Source organism: Mastomys coucha, unplaced genomic scaffold, assembly GCF_008632895.1.
Source record: "Mastomys coucha isolate ucsf_1 unplaced genomic scaffold, UCSF_Mcou_1 pScaffold12, whole genome shotgun sequence".
Classification (NCBI taxonomy): domain Eukaryota; kingdom Metazoa; phylum Chordata; class Mammalia; order Rodentia; family Muridae; genus Mastomys; species Mastomys coucha.
Genome location: NW_022196894.1, coordinates 31,524,833 through 31,532,923, shown reverse-complemented (window position 1 = coordinate 31,532,923; position 8,091 = coordinate 31,524,833). Strand labels below are relative to the sequence as shown.

Below are 8,091 nucleotides of genomic sequence, written 5' to 3'. Positions count from 1 at the left end.
GAGGATGGCTATGAAACATAGCTATGCATAGTACTCAAGGATGTCCTGGTCTACAGAGTGAGTTCTGGGACAGCCAGGGATACACAGAGAAACCCTGTCTGGAAAAAAAAACAAAAAACAAAACCAACAACAAAACAAACAAAGGAGTGGGAATAAAAGGCTGGGGAGATAGCCTAGTGGTTAAGGGCACTTGCTGCTCTTGCGGAGGATCCAGGTTTGGTTGCCAACCCCCATAAGGCAGATAGCAACTGTAACTGCAGTTCCAGGGAATCCAACATCCTCTTCTGACCTCCACAGGCCGTGCATGTATATGGTGCACAGATATATATTCAGGCAAAACAACAAAATATTAAAAAAAAAAATAGGTCTCCAAAGACACAAATAAAATCTTTCCTTAAGGTTTGTTATTGTTTTATTCTATATGATTCTGTGTGTCTATGGGAGGGCCTGTGCTTGTGCATACAATATATATCTTTTTAACAAAAATTTAAATTGTTAATGGGCCTTTAACCTAGAAGAAATCTCTAGGTTAATCCAACAAAGCAGTCAGAATTTTTATTTTTCTAGATATTTCCTCACAGAACCTGAAGGATGCAGACTATTTTCCAGTTACTTCAATAAAAAAGGTAAAGTGGATGGAAACAAATAAACAGAGAAAGGGAGAAAGCTGCTGTCATGTGTCTGTGGGTATTATGAGGGTTTGAGCCCAGGCCCTCAGGCACGCCAGGCAAGTCCTCTGCCTATATATACACACACGACAGTACCTGACTCCTTAGTCTCGTAGACATCTTAAGTAACTGGACCAGAAGACTCTGGCTTATCACCACTCTCAGAGAACCTCAAAGGATTGTGCCCCATCAGGTCTCTACTGTGTGAACTCACACAACTCAACAAGTTCAAACATTAATTCATTAGACCCTGGGGCTCAGAGAACTTAGAATAAATGCAGTGTCAAGGTCTCAGTCCAAGGCCCACCATTCTTACTGTCTCATAGCTGCCTCCCCTATAAATGGGATGTCTGATCTTTTGGGAGACTGTAACAATCTCCACACAAGTGGAACTCCTTTGGAGCCGGAGAGATAGATGGCGCAGTGAGTTAGTGCTTGCCGCTCTTACAGAAGACCGTGGTTCCATTCCGGTGCTTATGACGGAGAGCTCATAACCACCTATAACTCTAGCTGCAGGGGATCCCACACCACAGCCATGCACACATAAATAAATAAAAGTTTATCGTAGCAAAGGATTCCCTAGGGCTTCGCCTTTGACCACGAGTCTTCTAGTCATGTGACTCAGGGCAAGCCAGGCCTTTTGGGACGGAGGGCCCTCCCTGTTAGGCATTCATTTCTAAACCACAATTGAATCTTTATCGAGAGGGAACACAATGCCTTTCAACACTTGGCAACGGGCAGTAAGCTAAGGGAGAGCAAGGGTTCCCACCTCAGGGCTAAGCCTTCCAAGTCACTGCCAGGCCTGAGCAGACAGCTAAGAGCTTCTCTCTCAAGATCCTCTGTGCTGTCCCATCCTGGACAGAAGCAGAAGGTGAGACTCCAAATCACCAGTGTGGAGGTTTTAGTAGAGCCTCATTTCAAAAAGAACTAGAGGCCACATTATTTTTTTTTAAGATGTATTTATTATTATATGTAAGTACACTGTAGCTGTACTTCAGACACCCCAGAAGAGGGCATCTGATCTCATTACAGATGGCTGTGAGCCACCATGTAGTTACTGGAATTTGAACTCAGGACCTTCGGAAGAACAGTCAGTGCTCTTAACCTCTGAGCCATGTCTCCAGCTCTAGAGGCCGCATTATTAGAATATTCATCTGGGTCCCTTGTCCAAATGTCTATTTGTAATCATACTGTAAACTTTTTCTAAGTTTGAAACTTAGGTTCATAACAGACAAAAAATGTCCTTGAAAAATGGCAGATGTCTCACAATGGAATGGAAATATGAATAGTTTAGAGGGTGATTGTATTCCACTAAGAAAATGGAAGTGGAGATCAGGGACAGGTTGGAGGAATGGAAGCCATGAAGAAGTGGTCCCAAGACCCAGATCAATAATAATATGTAACCATGCACGACTGAAAGGTGGTGTTCAAAAATGCGGGCATATTAGAAGAGAAGGACTCCATGGAGTGTGCTACTTAGGTGTTGGAGAAGTACAACATAGAAAAGGATATTTCAGCCGGGCGGTGGTGGCGCACGCCTTTAATCCCAGCACTTGGAAGGCAGAGGCAGGCGGATTTCTGAGCTCAAGGTCAGCCTGGTCTACAGAGAGAGTTCCAGGACAGCCAGGGCTACTCAGAGAAACCCTGTCTCGAAAAACCAAAAAAAAAAAAAAAGAAAGAAAAGAAAAGGATATTTCAGCCCATACCAAGGAGTTTGACAAGAAGTACAACCCCACCTTGCACTGCATGGTGGGGCAGAACGTCAATAGCTCTGCCCCACACATGAAAGCAAACACTTCACCTACTTCTGTATGGGTCGGGTGGCCATTCTCCTGTTCAGATCTGGTTAAAAGTGTGGGCTGCGCCAAATACCCTGTGATCCACCCAAAAACAAGGCCTGTATCCTAAATTCCAAATACCAGAGAGTGAGTCCTCAGCTTTGATAAGAGAACACCCCGTTTGAATATGTTGTGTTTTGTATAGGGCACCACTCTGTACATGTCTGTGATTATAAAAGAATTTGTAAAATAGCTTACTTACATTTGTATTTATTTTCTAGTCCATACACAGTACCTCATTTCTTGCCCTTAGGCCATGCCTTTAAAAATATCTGTTGGCCTGGCAGTGGTGGGGATCACCAGTCCCAGCACTTGGGAGGCAGAGGTAGGCAGATCTCTGAGTTCAAGGCCAGCCTGGTCTACAGAATGACAGGACAACCAGGGCTACACAGAGAAACCCTGCCTCAAAACAACAACAACGAACAAACAAACAAAACAAAACAACATCTGTTGGAGGACTAGAGAGATGACTCAGTGGTTAAGAGCACTGTGTGCTCTTCTAGAGGTCCTAAGTTCAATTCCCAGCAACCACATGGTGGCTCACAGCCATCTGTAATGAGGATCTGATGCCCTCTTCTGGTGTGTCTGAGTTCGAGGCCATCCTGGTCTACAGAGTGAGTTCCAGGACAGTCAGGGCTATACAGAGAAACCCTGTCTTGAAAAACAAAAAAAAATCATTAAAAAAAAAAAAAAAGACATACATGCATGTGCTCACACATAAATAAGCAGACATTTTCACATGGCAGTTGTCTTAGTCAAAGTTCTATTGCTGTGACAAGACATGACCATGGCAATAGTGCCACTCCTTATGAGCCTGTGGGGGCTATTTTCATTCAAACCACCACAGGAATGAATCTTATTGAGAACTGGCTCAAAGGATGCATGGTGTCCCACACTTATTAATTCTAGTGCTCAGGAGATGGAGTCACAAGAATCCGGACTTTAAGCCAGGGCAGCATTCAACCCTGTTTCAAAAAAGGACCAAACCCCCAAAGATGACTTTTTTTCTTTTTTAGCCTTGATTCCACTGATTTACTTTTATGTTCCCTAGCACGCTCTTTACATTCTACATGTGCTCTACATTTACATTACAACTGCTCATGACAGTTCGTAGAGGACTTTCTGCATAGTAGAGACCTCAGATGGGGGTTGAAAGGCATGGCCTTTGAGAAGCCCCTTCCTGGCAAGGGCTTATGGAGGAGGCCTTGCTGTTTCCACCCAAAGGGAAGAAGTTTCAAAGATCTTTCCATCACCATTAAGGAGCAGGATACCACTATTGGCCAGTGGGTGGAGAGACAGTATAGCAAAGAGCTAGAAGGTCCCCACAGTCAGACCTAAGGTAATAAGTAACAAGTGAGAACATTATAGTCAATTAAAAAAAAATAACGCCGGGCAGTGGTGGCGCACGCCTTTAATCCCAGCACTTGGGAGGCAGAGGCAGGTGGATTTCTGAGTTCGAGGCCAGCCTGGTCTGCAGAGTGAGTTCCAGGACAGCCAGAACTACACAGAGAAACCCTATCTTGAAAAAACAAAAAAAAGGAAAAAAAGAAGATTCATTTTATTACTTTCTGTGATTAAATGTTTTGCTGGAATGTATGTGTATGCATCACACGCATGCCTGGTTCCTGTGGAGAGCAAAAGAGGGTATGGAATCTCCTGAAAGCAGAGTTATAGACAAGCCACCGTGTGGATGCTGGGTATTTGACACAGGTCCTCTGTAAAGAGCAAGCAGGGCCTCAGCCCCTGTGCAGCTCTCTAGCCCCGTTGTGGTGATTTTCTATGTGACTCTACTAGGGAGAGGACTGTGTGGAATTTGAACATTAGTAATGGAAAAATTGTTCAGCTTTGGGACTAAAGGTTCATGAGCTCCAGGAATACAACCCATATTTCCTCCACTGTGCCTGTCACCAAGGCCCAGGAAATACAGAACCCCATCCAGCTCAAAGGTGGGTCTCATTCATTACCTATGTGGATAATTTGACATTCATGATGTGGGCTTTAAGAGCTGGACTGTCTGGGCTCGAATCCTAGCCAGGATTTTTAGTAGCTTTCTGACTTGCTCAAGTTATTTTTCTGTTCACTTAGCATTAGTAATGATGCTGCCTACTTCCTAACCGCCCTGAGAAGCTAAGGAGACTACACAGGAGCCACTAAGATGTATGTGTCCCTGGCTTCCAGGGAGTGCCCTCTAATAGGCTGGCTATGGCTGCTGTGTTTCATCTAGAAGCCACAGAGCTTTCTGGAACTGGCCAGGCCTATGACTATGAGCTCAGGAAAAGGGATTCCGAGGCCTACAGAATGACAGTTTGCATGGTTTGCCTGAACCTCTGCCCCTGAATGGAAGGGAGTAGTTCCCAGCTGTGAGGTGGGGACTCCATATTTGCTCCAGGCTCCCCTGGGCTCCTCTCTAACCTCACTTTCTGTGTTGTGGGTTGTCAACTGAAGCCAAGTCAGAATACCTGGACAACACTGCAAACTCCCACATGCCCTTGCTCACTGCATAAAACTGATGAAAGACAGAAACTTCTCACTGGGAGACTTTTGTTTTTCTTAACTGAAAGATTTCTCCATGTAAATAACTGTCTCTCTCTTTCTCTCTCTTTCTCTCTCTCTCTCTCTCTCTCTTTTAATTTTTAAAGTTACAACTAAATAAATTGTTTTTATTTACTTATTTTATTTTTTGGCTTTTCAAGACAGGGTTTCTCTGTATAGTCCTGGCTGCCTTGGAACTTGCTCTGTAGACCAGGCTGGCCTCAAACTTAGAGATCTACCTACCTCTGCATCCCGAGTGCTGGGATTAAAGGTGTGCACCACCACTGCCTGACAAATAAAATGTTTATTATCTACATGATTGTACTCAGTACCACTGATGTGACAATAGCATTGCTCCATGAACATCTGAAAAATCTGAGTTTAATACCTTAAGTTCACAGTGGGAAGAGAGAACTGACTCCCCAAATATGTTCTTTGACCTTCACATGCATCCTGGGGTATTGGAGCATGCATGCACATGCGCGTGTATGCCTCTGCCTCCTCCCCTCCCACTCCCCCTTCTCTCCCTCCTCCCCACTTAAAAAATAAGGTTTTTTTGTTTGTTTTGTGTGTGTGTGTGTGTGTTTTGTTTTGTTTTGTGGGATTTTTTGAGACAGAGTTTCTCTGTATAGCCCTGGTTGTCCTGGAACTCACTTTGTAGACCAGGCTGGCCTCGAACTCAGAAATCTGCCTGCCTCTGCCTCCCAAGTGCTGGGATTAAAGGCGTGCCCCACTACCACCCGGCTTTTTCTTGGGGTGGGGGGAAGAAAGTTAATGATTATACTTGCCAGTGATGTTCCCAAGTGAGACCTTGTTCTCAAACAAAAAAGTAAGAAAGCAAGCAAGGAAGTCAGCAGTTACAAAGCCGTTTTGTAACAATAGTGCTACTCACATTTTCCCACAAATTATAGGAGACAGCGCCATCTACTGACTATGAAATTTGCTGGCCTCTGGCAATGAGCTAGGATTTCACCAGAGTGCTTAGGGAAGAAGGTGTGGTTAGGAAAACCGGGCCAGAGGGAAGGATGGTTTCCAGATCTATTCAGATTTTTTTTTTTTGTAATGTGCTGGTATCTGAACTTCTGGGTCACATCCATGTTAATCCGCTTTCCATCGCCAAAACAAACACTTTCAACAAGCTAAAATAGCACACGACAGTTTACCAACGTAGGTGCTCAGAATAAGTCAAGCTCCGCTGGGTTGGCCTGGCCAATCCCTGGAAACAAGAATGGGATCCCTTGGCCTGGATATTTGTCATGGAGTTGTGTTTGGGGGATGAAAGCCAACATGGTCTACATGTTAAAATGTTGTCGAAAACCCCTGGTGAAGGTAGCAAATGCTAGTCACTCCAGGGTGTCAAGTCACATTTTCTGTTTAAAGTGAGACTTGAGGGGGAGCCAGAGAGATGGCTCAGCAGTTAAGAATGCTGCCTGCTCCTGCAGCATGGCAGTAGGCAGTACATACTGACCTGACCTGAGTTCTCAGCATCCGAATCAGGCCGCTCAAATCTGCCTAGACTCCAGCTCTAGGGCATTTGATACCTCTGACCCCCCAAACCATCTACACCTGCACACATATTTAAAAAATAAAACATCCATACCTACACACATACTTAAAAAAAATCTTTAAACGTGAAATGAGACTTGTGCTAGGAAGGAAGGACTATCTTGGTTGCAAGGGTGCTTGTGTGGCATGCGTGAAGGCCTGGTATACCTGCTATCATCCCTACCCACCACATAAACCAGGCATGGTGGCACACACCTGTAATCCCCACACTAGTGATGTGGAGACAGCTCTGGTGAGGCAGAGCCAGGAGGAGCAGAAATTAAAGGCCGTCTTCTGCTGTGTAAAATGTTTGAAGCCAGCCTGGGGTCCGTGAGACTCAGTGCTGTGATCCTCCCAACACAAGAAAGGACACTATCTGCCAAAGACATTTTATTCTATCATTTCCTTCCACAATGAATAGTGGAGAAGAAATAATAACAAAAATACCTTTCAAGAGGACTGGACATCAGACAGACACAAGGGCACAATTAACATTTAAAAAGACAGATGATGGATGTATTTATCCTCTGTGTGTGTGTTTGAGCAAGTGTGTGTGTGTGTGTGCACGCATGTAGGCAGCCGCTTGGACGATACAATCCAAGATGGCGCCCAGTTCCCGATACACTGTAGCAATAGACGGTTCCACTGTGCATGCGCCCCTCCTGAGCAGGTGTATGCTGCGCATGCGCCTCTCCAGAGCAGGTGTATGCTAATGAGGGTCTGCCAGAGAACCAATCCAGGAGGACTTGGCAGCTCAAGCTCGGGTATATAAGGGGCTGTCTCCAGACAGTCGGGGCCACTCCACAGAAGCAAGCAGACCTGCAGCACCTAGGAAGAAGAGGAAGAAGAAGAAGAAGAAGAAGAAGAAGAAGAAGAAGAAGAAGAAGAAGAAGAAGAAGAAGAAGAAGAAGAAGAAGAAGAAGAAGAAGAAGAAGAAGAAGAAGAAGAAAGAAGAAGAAGCAACATCAAGAAGAACCAAGAAGAGCCGTGCCATCAAGAAGAGCTGTGACACTTAAGAACCTAGGAGAGCTGTAACACCTAGGTACCTTAAAGAGCTGTAACACCTGGGTACCTAGGAGAGCTGTAACACAAAAGAATATTCCTGAGTAAACTGTCGAGAGAAGAAGTCTCGGTGTTCTGTCGTCATTGCTGCTGGTGGGCAGCAAGGAGCGTGGAATACACACGCACGCATGCATGAGCACATACATGTATGTGTTGGTGGGCACTGCTAAGCCTCCATCAGGGAGCAGGCTGAGGCCCAGGGAAGCATCATTGAGTGGACACTGGGCCCCTCTGACAGAGTTCCAGGTAGAAGCCTGTGGGGTCACTGGAACATCACACTGACAGCTGCTTTTGTGGCTTTCCCAGGATCTAGGTCTTGGGGCTGGCAGCACCTGAGAGCGCCCATTGCTGCCTGAGGAGAGCCATGATCAAGGAGAAATGCTACCTGCTCCCTTCTTCCCCCCTCAGCCTCCCAGCATAGCCTCCTTGGCCTCTCTCTACTTCCC

The 8,091-nt window shown here is 45.4% G+C and overlaps 1 pseudogene; it reads left to right on the top strand.

Moving 5' to 3' along the window:
• Nucleotides 1-2,073: 2,073 nt before the first annotated feature.
• On the top strand, nucleotides 2,074-2,518 carry LOC116086390 (annotated as a pseudogene).
• Nucleotides 2,519-8,091: the final 5,573 nt, after the last annotated feature.